The following is a 16580-nucleotide window of genomic DNA, read 5'->3' as shown; positions in this document are numbered from 1 at the left end:
GACGTGAAATAGTTCAATATTAGCGGTGAGACTCGAAGTAGATAAAGCTATAAATGATAGCGTCTAAATATTGGGTTAAAAAATCGTTCGTACCCGAAATGCTTTTTAATCCAATGCTTAAACTGTATTATTTATAGCTTTACCTACTGCAAGTTCCACCATTGAAAACGAATGCATACACGAGGGATAATTGAAAAGTTTATAGGCTGACCAAGACACTCTCATGGATTTTCACCAGATGAGGTTTATTTTTAAACATATATCTTTCCTTGCAGTCCGAACGACTCCAACAACGGTGTTGCTGTGCTTGGATCTCGTTGGTGAAGAAGCATTCATTCTGTTTGTCAAAAACGTCATCAACAGCAGATATGACGTCATCATCACTTCGATACTGGCTCCCAGCCAAGTGTTGTTTCATGCTAGGAAACATGATAGTCAGATGAGACCAAATCAAGAGAATAGGAATAATGATCAACCAGTTCAAAGTTATAGTCACGCAAAGCAGCCATTAAAACCAAGAAGTTGTGTACTGGAGCTTTGTACTGTTGAATAAAAGACAAGACAACTTCTGTTAGATTTCCTCGGCGTTTGGTCTTGATAGACTTTCGTAACTGTTCAGGAAGTTGGCATCGTACTCTCTATTGATAGTCTGGCCCATTTGAAGGCCGTTAATAAACACAATACTTTTACTTCCTCCAAACTGAGGCCACCGCCTTTCCTGCGCATGAAGCGACTATGGTCTTCTTCGGACCAGGTGAGGAGGGGTGTTTGCAATGTTTATATTGTCTCTTTGTCTCTGTTCCTGAGTGATGAGAAAATCATTCGTCCTGAGTTAGGAAATGTTCAAGGAAAGCAGATGGTTCTACTTCAACCTGTCAGATTTTCCCATGTTTCAATTCAGCCAGAATATTCTCAACTATCTCACTAGGTATACTAATAACTTAGACTATTTGATTTGTCGTGAGTCGCCTGTCATCCGTCACCATTTGGTGAACACGATCAATGTTTTCCTCGGTGGTGGTAGCTTCAGAACGTGCAGACCTTAGGTCATCTTCAAGACCCTGGGTCATCTTCAAGACCCATTCTTCCCCTCTAAATTCAACTGCCCGCGTTTGCACTGTTGATAAATGTGGAGTGTCATCTCATAATATAGCAACCATGTCAGCGTGAATGTCATTAGGGGTTAAACCCTTTTTCTGCATTGTTTGATAAAACAACGATGCCAAATGTTGGCGATTTTCAAAAAAAGTCGGTACTAGCTAATTTTGAAGTCTTCCTTGAACAGTATGCTGACTGTTTACTTGGAAAAACAGTTCAGTTTTTTTATACGAAAATCTGAAATTAATGCATGCAATATTTCATAGCTCTAGTATAATTCCTTCATGGTCAGCCTATGAACTTTTCAGCCCACCCTCGTATATTACGCAGAATTAAAAGTTACGATACATACTTACTTCGTGCTGTCCCAGGAAACCTCATTCCTGTAAGTCCGTAGATTTTGCATTGTAGAGAAAGCTGGAGAATAAAAAGAAAAAAAAATGGTTAACAGGAATACTAAATTACAAAAGGTGACAAACATATCAATAGTTAAACGTAGCTCTAAATTAAAATTAGTGCAGCACTGCGCAAAAGGACCTCTGATAGTAGTAATATTTCTTTAATGTTCAGGTTTTTAAATGGCACCGATTTCAAATCGGCCTTTTATATTCCATGTGATCCATAACAGTGTATATTCCTTGTTGTTGCTGGTGTTCTGCTCGAGTCCACGGATTAGCACTGATCGAGCAGACGTAAGGTCAAAGGTGTTCTAACTGTGAGTATTATGTCTTTTTCCTAAGTAGAAGTACACCAAGAACGATACGTCCTACGTAACCTTCTCTGAGTTAATACTGAGTGATTTTAGTGAAATTTGGTTTGGCTCCTTTATCTAGCATGTCAAGCGATTACATAAAGACACCCTCGCTGGTTTGATATATAGTACGCAATTATCAGAGGCGATTTAATCATCAACTTTCTATCATTAGTGGTATTGCACTGTGTTGTAAGAAGTTTGCTTCACAAGCACTTTATTCATTGTTCAGTCCCACTACGTGGCAGCTTGGGCAGGTAACATTTGGGCCAGCGAAAGAAAGACTTCTGAGATTTGGTAGACGGAAACGGAATGAAGCCTGTCGTATATATATATTTATAAATTTATATTTATAAATTTATAAATTGGACAGTAGAAATTAATACTTTTCAATTTATAAATTTGACTATTAAATTAATATTTCTATGATGAACGTCTTTTTATATGATTTATTTATATAATATATTATTAACCTTAAATTTTCGACTAAAATCTTAGATACATGAAGATGGTATATGCATCACAGCATGGATTTGGACGGGTTCTGAGTTGACTGATTTGTAGAGTGGTGGTTCGTCTCTAAATTAGTTATGCATATGTATGTATGTATGTATGTATGTATGTATGTATGTATGTATGGTGAGTGTGTTTGTATATATTTGTCTCTAACAACCGTTTGTTATCCAGTGTTCGAGTGTTTGTACTCCCCAACTGTGCAACTGTAGTTTCAAATTTTGGTAAAAAGCCAGCAGTTGTCAGTTACATCGACTACTGGGGTCGAGGTAACTCAGCAGGTAGTAATTTTACCACATCCGAAAAAATGAAAGACATAATCGCCTTCGGCGGAATTTGAATTCAGATAGTAAAGACGGACGAAATACCGCTAAGCATTTTATCCTATTAGGCCTGCATTTTTTGGGAAGGGGAACAGTCGATTACATTAATCCCATTACGTTACTGGTAATATTCTTTTGTCCATCCTTGAAGGATGAAATGCAGTGCAGACCTCTGCGGTGTTTGAAGTCCACTATATAAATTCTGTAAGGCATTATGTCTAAAGATATAATTGTTCTCACGATCTACCGCCCTCAGTGCCTTCAATATTATTAATAATTCTGATCGTCTTGGTGATATATTATCGTTAAAAAAAAGTTGGAAGTTGAACCGAAATGAATAATTTAATTAGTGATAATAATACAGAAAAATTCTATTTCTGTATATCCAGCGTAAAAGTATTTTGATGAGATAGGCCAGACAAACATCTCATCAATCTTGGCATCAGAGAATCAGAAAGTAAATTGTGAAATAATTCTGTATTAGTGAGACACTATATTTCCAGCTGATGTAAACAAGATGTACTATAAAGCTGATAGATCAACTTTAGAAAACTAAACCTTTGGAACATCTATGAAAAGTTCTAGAATACTAGGAAGTAGTAGATAATTAAATAGTTTGAAAGAAGCGAATCGTATGCATTTTTTCTGAAGAAACATGATATAAATATGAAATGCGTATGAGGTGGAGAAAAAGTAAAGAAAGAAAATTTAAGCTATTATATATTCAACAAATTAAAGAAGCTTGTATGAGGACAACTATGCAAGTGATACAATTTTACTATTCCATCATTTTTTTTCTTTTAAATGAGGAATTTACACAATGCGCTAGGGAGTAATCTGTCAGTTTGAATGAATAAATATACAGTTTTGCATCTACATGATATAATTTTTCCCTCGTTGGTACACCTTGACATGTGCAGGTATACATACATACATCCATACATACATAGATAGATACATACATACATGCATGCATAATAGACCTGTCATAGTGATCTGTAGCAGAGAAGAGACACTGTGTACTGTAGTGGAAATCATCTTCCCAGTGGTATAAACATAAGGCTAATTATCTGCGAAAAAGAAAATATCAACGCTGAACTATTGAGGAATCTTCAGTTACTCTACTCAAATTACAACTTCAGGTTTATACCTGTAATTATTGGGGAGCTGCGATATGTAACACATTGCCCAAGTACCAATCTTGAGAAATTAGGCCTATCAAAACCAGAAACTAGAAAACTGATTCAAAGTCTACAGGTCCAAGCCATGACTGGAACTGTAAAATATTGTAAAACTTTCTTGAAGTTTTAATTTAAGTATATATACGCATATCTAAACAAGTAACTATATACATGACAATACATACATAAAACAAAACATAGAAATCTATTGGCAAGAAATCTTGAAATAAAACTGAAAAGTGATATACATACATATACTCATACATCTAAATCTACATACATTCACACATGTATCTGAATGTGTGTATGTACGCATCCATTGACAAATGTAGCCGCTAACATTACCGGCGCTGAACATCTTTTCATCACATAGTGAGTCTTTTTCTCTGCGCTTGTAAATCCAGATGTGTTTCTATTAAGTGGAACCCATAGAAAGAGCAACCTTAATAACCTTACCGATATTGATCACATCTCTTCTGTCTGTTTGTCTGTCCCTTTTACCATGCTAACGGGCATGTTCAGTGGAGACGCAGTTTATACCAATCTTTGTTACTAATATACATACATACATACATACATGCATACTTACATATGCATTGTCCTAATAGTATTAAAGATTGTGTACCATCTTGTTTTCGTTTTTGTTACCGGTACATGCGATTTTTAACCTCAATAATGTGATACAATTAAACATCAGTTGTCAATGAGTCCATCTAAAATGTTACAAATATAAGTATATCATTTATAACACATTCTGAAAATGATCAGCACAATCTCTACAAATATTATCCTACGAATAATAACTCTAACAAGCCACAACTGAGAGCAAGGAGTCTCCACTTTGCTGTGCTACAACTTTATCGGATAAATTCGAAGAAATGTTAGTGGAAGCAACCTGTATGTACCGAGGTAAAATATAAGACTGATATAATATCCTGTTAGAATGAAGGAATATGGATATGATACGACCCATTAAGTACTCTGTAACTTGTACACTATTTTATCACTTCAATCATTCACTACTATGGTCTACTGAGTCATCGAAGGAGCATCTATGAGTCAATCGATCGAGCATAAATAGCAACTAAATAGCCTTCTTGTTGCACCTTCATATCTTGAATAAGAAAAAAACCCTGAAAATGTACGAGACTTACACACTTATATTAATGGTTGCTTTGGTTAACATGACTTTGTTAATGAGTCTGCGGAACTGGAGTCGACCTGAGGCAAAACATCTTGATATCGATAAACTATTAACATTGATAAATAAATAACATTATCCTGGCTAGTATCTGAAATCCATACAATTTAAAAATACATATTTTAGTCAAAAATATATTTTGTTTTCATAGTTATAGAACAATTTATTTTTAAATTACCTTTTTTTGTTTTGGGAATTTATCTGTAAAGATCCATATGATTGATTTCAAACCTTGGCACTAATCCAGTAATTAATGGAAAAGGAGTGAATCGATTACATCGGCCCCAGTGTTTAACTGGTACTTATTTTATCGACCCCGAAAGGATAGAAGGCAAAGTTGACCTCGTCGGAATGTGAACTCGGTACATAAAGACGGACGAAATGCTGCTCAAGATTTTGCCAGCTCGCCGCCTTAAAGATCCATATTATTCAATTATGTTTGGTATTCGTATTTTGTATATATCATTGTATTTAATAGATGGCGGAAGTTCAGATGACTGATATTGTTATGTGTCTAATTTTGATTTTAGCTTGAATGAACGGTTCTCAAACTGTAAACAAACTTTTCAAAAAATGTCCAGAATTAACGCTTGATATTTTTTCGAAGGAAATGCAACCCTTAAGTTTTGTCTGTTGTATATTTTGCGCTGTAGACCTCATGGCTGTGACATTTTATAGTTTAGCAAAAACTTCAAAAGTTAAATTAGTCTGCCTTCAATTTCGAGCCTTGTGTCTAGAGCAGAAAAGATAATAATGCTGAAACAATGAGTAATCATTTTGCTTCCAAAAAAGTTCAAAGAAATGACGCCAACTGAAGTAGATTCCTTTATCAACATTGCTTCCATAAAAAGAAAAGAAAAACTCTACTGACGTTTTAGCAAGCGAAAGTGCAATATAATATTTTAGCGATGTTTACTGCTATAGAAAAATATATTTACTCATTCACATTTAGGATTTGGGAATTAGCACTCAAATAACCATTATTTAACAACATTTAGATTTTGTGTATGTATTTATGTTTGTATACATATATCTATGTATTACCAAACATACACACACAGTATACCCCAACCACACACATGTATGCATACAGATAATGCTTTCCGTGCTTTCAAACGAACGTAAGCATTTCCGTAGATTTACAGTTGTGTGATAGCATAATGTACGCTTGTTTTAAAAGATCTATACTTTTACCAAACGGTCACATTTCTCTTTGCAAATGAATTTAGAATTCAGAGTGGTTTCCTCTATTCAACTTGGCTGGAAATTCTGGTAACGTGCATCACTTCGAAGTATAACACACACATACACACTATATATATATATATATATATATATATATATATATATATATATATGTATGTAGTGTGTGTGTGTGTGTGTGTGTGTGTTATACTTCGAAGGCCACCAAGTTCGGGAAAGGGGGTAAACCAATTACATCGACCTCAGTGTCTCAACCGGTATTTATTTTATCAACCTCGAGGATGAACCGCAATGTCGACAGCGGCAGTATTTGAGATCGGAACGTAAAAGACGGACGAACTGCCGCTACGTAATTTGTCAGGCACAGTAATGTTTCTGCCAGCTCACTGCCTTAATTCATACATACATACATACATACATACACACACACACACACACACACGCACACACACACACACACGCACACACACACACACACACACACACACACACACACACACACACACACACACAAGAGAGAGGCTTGAGCTGCGTGGGCCTGGTTAACCATCAGAAAACACACAGGAATCGACACATGCTAAATTGTGATGTGCCTATTATTCACAACAGAATATTTGCAACCTATGGGAAGGTTGGAGTATTGAAAAAGCATGTCGAAAGAATTCATACTGTGACACCTGTTTCTTCTGCCAGCCAGCACAACTGTGCTTTATATAATAGGATGTGCAAAACTTTCACCGAGCTCAATAGCCACACAAGAGCCTCACATTCCATCAACATTGACTCATTTCAATGATTCTTTGTAGCAATGGCTTGGCTCGTATACGAGAAGGCAGCTAATATGTTTGTATGTATTTATGTTTGTATATATATATATATATATATATATATATATATATATATATATATATATATATATATATATCTCAATATATATATATATATATCTCAGTATCTTTTACATTAGGTATCATGATATGTTGAACTATAGAAAACGTATCAAAGATGTTCCTTATACATCTAATCACTCAGTTTTAACTAACAACATATCTATATTACTAATGTGAACACTCACCTGTATTTAAAAATGACAGTGGTATGCTAATTATCGGCACGACGATATTAAGATACAACAGCGTTATACAGATGTGAGCTGCAAAGCTAATGATTTACACTGCTGTAGGTGTAGAACAAACGGCTTTATAGCAATTAGTGAAGGTTTTAAATATTCTATTTGAAAAATAGCACACATCTGATAAGTGCTATAAGTGCTAAATCTGATAACAGACATCCACTTCTTGCAAGGATATTGAAAATTTTACTTGGAGGATATGCAAAAGCAAAGCCAGAACATACACGGCAAGACATCTCGCTCAATCTTCTAACAGTTCCGGCAATCTAATGGATTAAAAGGAGGAATATTTAATTTGACATCCATGGGATCTAAACTCAAGTCGCAGAGAACAGGAGAAGATACTATGTACCCTTTTCACCAACGGCCTGAGTTACTGTCAATTCGCCGATCCTATGTGAGAATACCCTAACAATATTTCCTGATCCAATAATTGATATTTTCTGGAACGTTCCTATGTCTGTCTTTTCAGTAGTGCTTGTGTGTCACCAAACTTGTGCTATTTTCAAATAAAATAATCCACATCTTCGTTAATTGCTATTAAGTGTTTTATTCAACATCTAAAACAGTGCAATCCATTAACTTTTCAGTTCACACGTCTATAACTTTGTCTGTGTTTTGATATTGCTGTGCCGATAATTAGCACTCTGTGATCATTTTCAAATGCAAGTGAATAATCATATAAATACTACAGATATCTTGTTCACTTCATTGTAACTTAATGACTAGATCTGTGAGCATTGCCTTTGATCCGTTTCACATATCCTAGTATATATATATATATATATATATATATATATATATATATATATATATATATATATATATATATATATATATATATATATATGCTTTTTTTCACTTGATGCTTTTTTCTAAGCCTATTCCTCATTGAGGCGTAAGTCTAACACCGTTCAGTATTGCCATCTTTCCTTGTTGTGTATATGGAACTCTACACAAATTTCATACATCTCTCTTACCTTGTACTCGAATAAAACTGTCAACGCTCTGGTTTTCCTTTTGTCGCAACTATAAGTATACTCCTTTCAGGATTTTTTAATGCATTTACAACCTAAAAAAGGTCGTAATATATACTGAATGTGTTTCTACTTCAATTCAGCGAATGCTATATCTCCTGCTGTGTGGGGTTTGACAATAGTTATTATCTTGTATATATTTATGGCCACTGTTATGAAGAAGTTGATAGGGAGAATGGAGTCGCTTTTAAGGGCACAACATCTTGTTCTAAGGGCATGTGTGATAGTAGGAATGCTGCAGTTGCTGCCATCTACTCATGTCTTTTGTAAAATTTATTAGTATTTCATCGCTGATGGTGTTGTGGCAGCGATAGTTGAAGTGTTGCTTTGCTTTTTATAGCTGCTTTTGCTATTATCAATGACGATCTAAACGGTGTTTTTACCTGACGCTGCATTTGTTTTCACCATATTCTGAACCGACAAAGAAAAGTTTTTCATTTGTAAAACTAACAGGTTTTTCACTTTCTGTTCTTTTTTCCAGTTGCCTGTTCCTCTGTATTCATCGCCACACAGCCACAAAATAATTTGCCAAAAACTATAAATTTTAAGCATGCTGTTGCTCTTTGGAGTCCAAAATATAACTCTTCGCTTCGTCAAGAGTACAACAAAAATTAAACACACAAAAAGAATAATACAATAAATACTTGAAAAGATGGATTTATAACGAATGATTTTAAACCTTCTCAGTGACTGTTACATATTTCAGAAGTAACAGAAACAATAACAATAAAGACAACAGCAATAATAATGATTAGGATGATGATGTAGATGATGATGATAATAAAAACAATCATAATAATAGTGTTTCACATTTTGGGAGAGGGGGAATAATCGATCGAATAGATTTCAGTGCTTCACTGGTGCTTAGTTTATCGAACCTGAAAGGACGAAGAGCAAAGGTGTCTTCGATGGGACTAGAACTCAAAACGTAGTGGGCCAGAAGAATTCCTACTGAGAATTTTGATCCGACGTTGTAACGATTCTACCAGCTCATGATGATAATAACAGCAACAATAACAACATAAAATAACAATCGGTCCTAATTTAGCCACAATGCCAGCATCTTTGAAGGGGAGTGGTCAGTTGATATCATCCGACCCAGTACTAGACTAGTAGTTTGTTTCATCGATCTTAAAGGGATTAGAAGTTAGTGTACAAACACCCGGAGGAAACGCCTCAGAGCATTTTTAAACGAGGTTGTGCTAATCCACTGATGACAAATGATTACGATGCTGCTGCTGCTGCTGATGATGATGATGGTTATTAAGATGAATGCAATCGTGACAAACAAGAAGTAGGAGAATTTAATATAAATTTACCAACTATACAACACTGTAGTATAGATTTTAGCGGAAAAATAAGAGATCGCGGAGTTGTTATTACGACTACGACGGCGAAGATGACAACTGTGATTATAACGATGACAACATTAATTACGATGATGATAGTAGGGGTGAAGTGATGACGATAAATGATAATAATGATGATGATAGTGGTGACGAATAGGATGATAATGATCTACAAATTAAAGTTAGTTGAAGTATAACTAGAAAATAAATACTATAAAAGTTTCCACGCAGTGATTTCAAGCTCGATTTCACCAATATTATTAGCCAATCGGATAGAGATGATTTATAAATTAAGGTCATTATATCAGAACAATCTACAAGCGAACATCGCATGTGATTAATATCAATTGGAGCCTTATAGAACAGAACTTATGAAGATGTAGTAGGAATCTCTTTTATACTGCTCAGCTGTCGTAATGAAATCCCATCATATATTTTATCACATCAATACAATATATCAATTCCCGTGTGCATATGCATTTATAGGTATGTATGCATGCACGTACGTACGCATGTATGTATGTATGTATGTATGTATGTATGTATGTATGTATGTATGTATGTATGTATGCATGCAACTATCTCACTCTCTCAATATATATATATGCATATATACATATAAACATACATACACATGTTTACAAGCGTGTTTCTTTGTAGGTGTATGCGTGTATATATATATATATATATATATATATATATATATATATATATATATATACATATATATATATATGTATATATATATATATATATATACATATATATATATATATATATATATATATATATATATATATATATATATATATATGTATATATATATATATATATATATATATATATATATATATATATATATATATATATATATATATATATATATTATATATATATATATATATATATATATATATATATATATATATATATATATATATATATATATATATACACACATATAGATGCAAATTATTCTAATCTTGCGGTAGATCATCTATTTTTTTTCTTATAAATTATAGCCAAAAAATGCCTTTTAATAACTAAAGTCTCGCTATTCCAATTAGGTTTTATTTCATTTCGTTCTCTGCAAAAAGTAGTGTGAAGAAGCTGTCTTTGATGATTTGTTATTAATATGATTATATATTTCCAGACTATTGACCTCATTTTTATAGAGATGAAAAGTTCACTTTTTAATATTTGCATCTACACCATGTTACGATTAGTTTGGTATCCGATTCTCTTCATATTAATCGATGCACCGAATGCTGCGGTAAAATGTTTGTAAATGCGTTCTATATCACTGAATGGGTAAATAGCAAAAAAATCAAAAAAAAAAAGAAAAGAAAAACTGAGTAAAGATAGGCTATGGCCTCGTGTTACTTCCGAAATCACTCTTCCTGTCGGAATGTTTTTAGTTGTACTAATCACTTATCGGCGCTGCCGGGCTTACTTGACGTTGACAAGGTGTTTTACCAGATTTGATATTCATTTGAACCAACTAGATGGATAGATGCAACGTGAAGTAAATCATTTTACTGACGAACACAAAACACATCCGGGACAAAGAATCGAGCTCGGAGCATTACGCCCACGTCTCTAGTTGCCTGACCGCCACACACACCTCACATGGATGCATATAACATATTTAAAAACCAATCCTTCCAAAGAGCACGCTGGATGATAGACATGCGCTATAATTGTTCCAACTAGAACTGTAATTGAAGAGTAAAGTTTAACCTCAGTCTAGAATATCATTATATACATGGTCTAATTGGGCTGCGTTTAAGTATTTGTTGTATTAGCTCCAAGATGAGACCTAAACGAATCAACGTCATCACTGGAATATGATACTTAATAAATTGTGTCCAATTAATAATGCCTGACAAATTGTGTGCGCTGTAGATTATATTTCATATGGTATCATATACGTAATACCTAAAATTGTGCTACATAGATAATATACAAGACGAAAGATTCAGGATTAAACGACAATCAAGTCAGTGATATGAAATTGGTTGATACTGTGACAGTATAGCGTCTACAGTTTCCTGTATTATGAGTCAAGCTAATAACAAAATCACCGATATCTCCTCTGAATTATACACAGCCATCTGTAAAAATGGTGAATGACATTCAAGAACGAATCCACGAAATATAAGCAAAATAAAAAGAAAAGAAAAAAAACGGTATTGCTATGACTCTGCGTTTGATGTTAGGTTTGCTCGTCTTAGATAGACATCGTATTAAACAACAACAGCAACGAAAGAAACAAGCAATAGTAATAAATATGTATTATATCTTTCAGTTAAATACTAATTTTAAATTACTAATATGTATATATTCAGTAGTGAAAGAAAGATCGAAGGGTTCCTTCGTAGGGGTTCTTCATGGACAGCGAGATAAATATTCTCGAAGTTCAAACTTAAACTTGACAAGTAAGAGAGGGAAGAATCCGGTTAAATATTTACAGCTATTTCTAGGTGCAGTACTCACTAAGCATGATTTTGAGCATTGTGTATACATGAAGTAGATTGGGGTTAGCGAATGTATCGACATAAAGAAAGTCAAACGTACTTTACCAATATGATAACCTGGGAAGTACATCACGAGCGTAAATTCATTTGCGTATTTAGCTATGTTCCAGTCTACTGTGTGTACATAAACAACTCACACATGAGTCGGGAACACATCCTTTACTCAACCGAAGCCAATAGCATAGGTATTAGAAATACCAAGATCATTATCATCGTCATCGTTTAACGCACGCTTTCCAAGCTGACATGGGTTGGAAGGTTTGACTGAGGACTAGCAATCCAGGAGTCTGCACCAGGCTCCAGTCTGATCTGCCAATGTTTCTACAGCTGGATGCCCTTCCTAATGCCAAGTACTTCGAGTGTAGCGGTGCTTTTTACGTGCCACCGACACGGGTCCAATGCTGCGGCACTGGCATCGGCCACGACTACAATTTCGCTTGACTCAACAGGTCTTCTCAAGCACAACATATTGCTCGACGATTGAAGGGTACTTTTAAACAGGTTCTTTGTGCTACACTGGTGTCGACCACGGCTACGATCTCACTTGACTTGCCGGGTCTTCTCAATCACAGTATATCTCCAAAGGTCTTGGTCGCTTGTCATTGCCTCTGTGAGGCCCAACGTTTGAAGGTGATGCTTCACCACCTCATGTCATGTTTTCCTGGATCTACGTCTTCCACAGGTTCCTTCCACTGTTAGCGTATGACACTTCTTCATACATCTGTGCTCATCCATACGTGATACATTACCATACCAGCGCAATCGTCTCTCTTGCGCACCACATCTGATGCTTCTTATTTTCAACTTCTCTCTCTGCGCTTACACTCTGTCGTAGATGCACACTGACACTACACATTCAGCGGAGCAAACAAGCTTCATTTCTTTCAAGCCTACCCATGTCTTCAGCAGTCACAGACCATGCTTCATTGCCGTGTAGCAAGGCTGTTCACATACATGCATCATGCAGTCTACCTTTCACCCTGAGCGAGAGGCCCTTTGTTACCAGCAGAGGTCGGTACTCACTGAACCCTGCCCAGGCTATTCTTATTCTTGCAGCTACGCTCTCAGAGCATCCCACTCCCGCTACTCACTTGGCCACCTATGTAACGGAAGCTATGAACTACTATTTTTTCCCCTGGCGTATGATGGAATTTGTTTTCTGTACATCTTTAGTGTTTATTGCTCCTGTGCATCTGCCACACATCGAGAAGGGCCATCTACCTGAAAGGTTTTGTGATTTGCCCGCCTTCCTACCTATTAAGACTTTGATTTTTGCTAGATTGACTCTAAGGCTCTTTGATTCTAGACCTTGCTTCCACACCTGGGACTTCTCTAGTTCTGGTAGTGACTTAGCTAGGTCGTCAGCATAAAGGAGCTCCCAGGGGCAGCCTGTCTTGAATTGTTGCATGGAGGACTATGATGAATAAGGGGGGGACTGAGGATTAACCCGTGGTAAACTCCTACTTCTACCCGGAAATCTTCTCTATACTCGTTGCCAACCCTCACCTTACTGACATCATCGCTGTACATGGCTTGAAAAGCTCTTACCAACCACTCATCTATCCCTAGTTTCTGCATTCCAGAATAAGGGCTGGTCGAAAACAAACATGCAATGATAGAATTTTCGAGATTTAGAGCAAGAGTAAATAGAATTGAACATTTGCATTCTTACCGTTAACCACAGCTATATATCCTAAAGTATGGAGTAAGCCAAAGTTTGTGACAAAAATAGATAAATAAATGAATGAATAAACAACGAGCATTAAAGTGAGAGAGAATTGAATTGAATTGAATTGAATTGAATTGAATTGAATTGAATTAAATTGAATTGAATTGAACATAGGGTTTCGTAAGTTTACTATGACATACGGCATGAAATAAACGAACCTGTGTGGGTACATAGATAAATTAACGAATAATAATAATTATTATTTTTGCGCTGTAAAATGGGGTTTATATGTGGTCTAGGCTGGAAACCGGAGTTGCTTATCTGAACATATAATATTAAGTGGAGACAGTGTTTTCATACTTTATAAAGGGACATGGGTATATAGAGTACAGTGTTATGTTTGGAGTGTAATTATCTACTAGGAGTTCAGTGTTGTTTCGTGGCATGAAAAAGTTAAAACAGCTCCTTTCTGGTTGCATGACTTGAATTCAAATGGCTGTTTTTTTACGAAGCTGTTCTACCTGCTTGAAATAACAATCAAAATATACAATGAAGGATGCATTAAACATTAGAATATACAACGTTTGAGGGTTTATTCCAGTACTTTATATACTTTAATCAATAAACTTTTCTCTAATCGTCCTGCATTTGTATATCATACAGATATATTTTCAAAATGAGATTCCATCTACAATGTGTATGCCAGTATGTATGTATGATTGAATATGTGTGTGCGTGTATTTATTTTTCTGTTGCAAATATATATGATGGTATAAGTGATAAGTCTTTTTCTCGCTGTCACTATCTCCCTCACTCTCCTGTTATATCTATGTGTGGGTGTGTGTGTATGTATGTGTGTGTGTGTGGTGTATGCTTGTATGTGTGCTTACATGCGTACATACTTAGTCATGTTTGTGTGTGTGCTTCGTATAGGAAAATTTCAATGTATCACTAAATAATTCTGTTATATATATATATATATATATATATATATATATATATAAATATTGTCTCACAAGGCATATTGATTTTCATCTATCAGAAAGCAGTGTAGAAAACCATTGACATAAAACCCATTTTGCATCTATTTACATTTCAATATCTCGTGTTCGCTACCAATTTAATATTCCTTCTTCAACAATTTAGCCAAATAATGTATTACTGCTATTTCTTACATTAAGTATTAAACAAGCCTACATATTCATGTGTAGGATCTTTAATAATTAATAATGCAGTACAAGTGTAATGGATTTTATTGAGCTACAAACAAATATATCTATATATGCAAATGAAATCCGTAAGGTGTTTTATTTTGTATTTGGTGTAAATATTGGTTGCTTAAATCAATGGTTGCTAGCCTCAGTAATAACGAACCATTCTGAGCATGCGAATTCACAGACGCATAAAATATCGAAGCACCTTTGGAGATAGTGTTGGGTGTTAGGGATGTCATGATTTTTCTCAGAAATATATGTACACCAGGCACAATACTCATTTTTTACACATGTTTAACAAAATTTGTCGTAGTTACAATATGAGCGAGGATAGCTGGGATATTATTGATGATGAGCCAAATTCCATTAACATCTTAGTAATTTTTCTAAATATTTCACATAAGAGCTTGTAGTCCGTAGAAACAACTAACAAATGGTACATCCATACGTAACAAAATATGAATAATAAACAACTGCGCAAAATTACCTTTTGTTTAATTATGATAATCTTTACTCTGATATTTTTTTGGAATCAATCGGGTGGGATCATTTTTGGGTTAACAAGGATACTCAGCTAGAAACGCTTAAAGCCACTGGATTACATCGACACAACACCACTCTCTTGCAGTGGGTTGGAGTTTGAAGTTTAACTTCTATACGTTATTGTTAATATTCTATCTACTGTAAAAGTTGTGAGGTAAAATTCAGATTTAAGCAAAACTGATTGTAGAGAATAATAAATATGTCCACCCATGAGATCTTGGCGTGTTGGCTTTAATTCTCTCATTTTCTTTTCTGTGTTTCTCATCCCCTACACGTTCTATCCTTGTACACAATTTTCCTTCTCAAGAAAATACAACCCTCCACAAAATAAAGACAGCAACACTACGAAGAGACAATAAGTGAGCCTTTTAAACATTTCACAGGAATCCAACAAATTATTTTGTGCGACTGTAATCCACAACTGAAACTGTTAATGAAGATGTCAAATTTTGACAGATCCAGAAATTTTAGGAAGAGGGGAGTTAGTCGATTATATCAAAACTCAGTGATCAACTGGTACAGATTTTATCGACTACGAAAGGAAGAAACGCTAAGTAGAAGTCGATGGAATTTGAAATCAGAATATACAGAGCTAAAAAAGTACCGCGAAGCATTTTGTCCGGTGCGGTAGCGATTAATCCAACTTATCTCTTTAAGCACAATGTTAATAAGTCATTCTTATTCTGGCACAAGGCTTGCAATTTCGAGGGACGGGAAAATTGAACCCCATTGTTCAACTGACACTTAGGGTGAGAGGCAAAGGTAACCTCGGCTGAATTTGAACTCAGAATGTAAAGACTGACCAAATTCCACTCAGCGATTTGTCCGG

At 35.1% G+C, this 16580-nt stretch overlaps 1 protein-coding gene across 4 annotated transcripts in view; it reads right to left on the bottom strand.

Annotated features, from left to right (window-relative positions):
- LOC106869052 (neuronal acetylcholine receptor subunit alpha-3) overlaps nucleotides 1-16580 on the bottom strand; it is a 743068-nt gene that overhangs the window by 304629 nt on the left and 421859 nt on the right. For 3 of the 4 annotated variants that reach the window (XM_052971012.2, XM_052971014.2, XM_052971015.2), the window contains one exon: nucleotides 1451-1515. The gene's annotated coding sequence lies outside the window, so the exon portion shown is untranslated. The remainder of the gene's footprint in view (nucleotides 1-1450; nucleotides 1516-16580) is intronic. The other variant, XM_052971013.2, reaches the window with a different exon arrangement.

The sequence above is a fragment of the Octopus bimaculoides genome, chromosome 10, assembly GCF_046866305.1.
Source record: "Octopus bimaculoides isolate indiv1 chromosome 10, ASM4686630v1, whole genome shotgun sequence".
Taxonomy (NCBI): domain Eukaryota; kingdom Metazoa; phylum Mollusca; class Cephalopoda; order Octopoda; family Octopodidae; genus Octopus; species Octopus bimaculoides.
The sequence above is the reverse complement of the archived record's forward strand: the minus strand, read 5'-3'. Positions and strand labels throughout refer to the sequence as shown.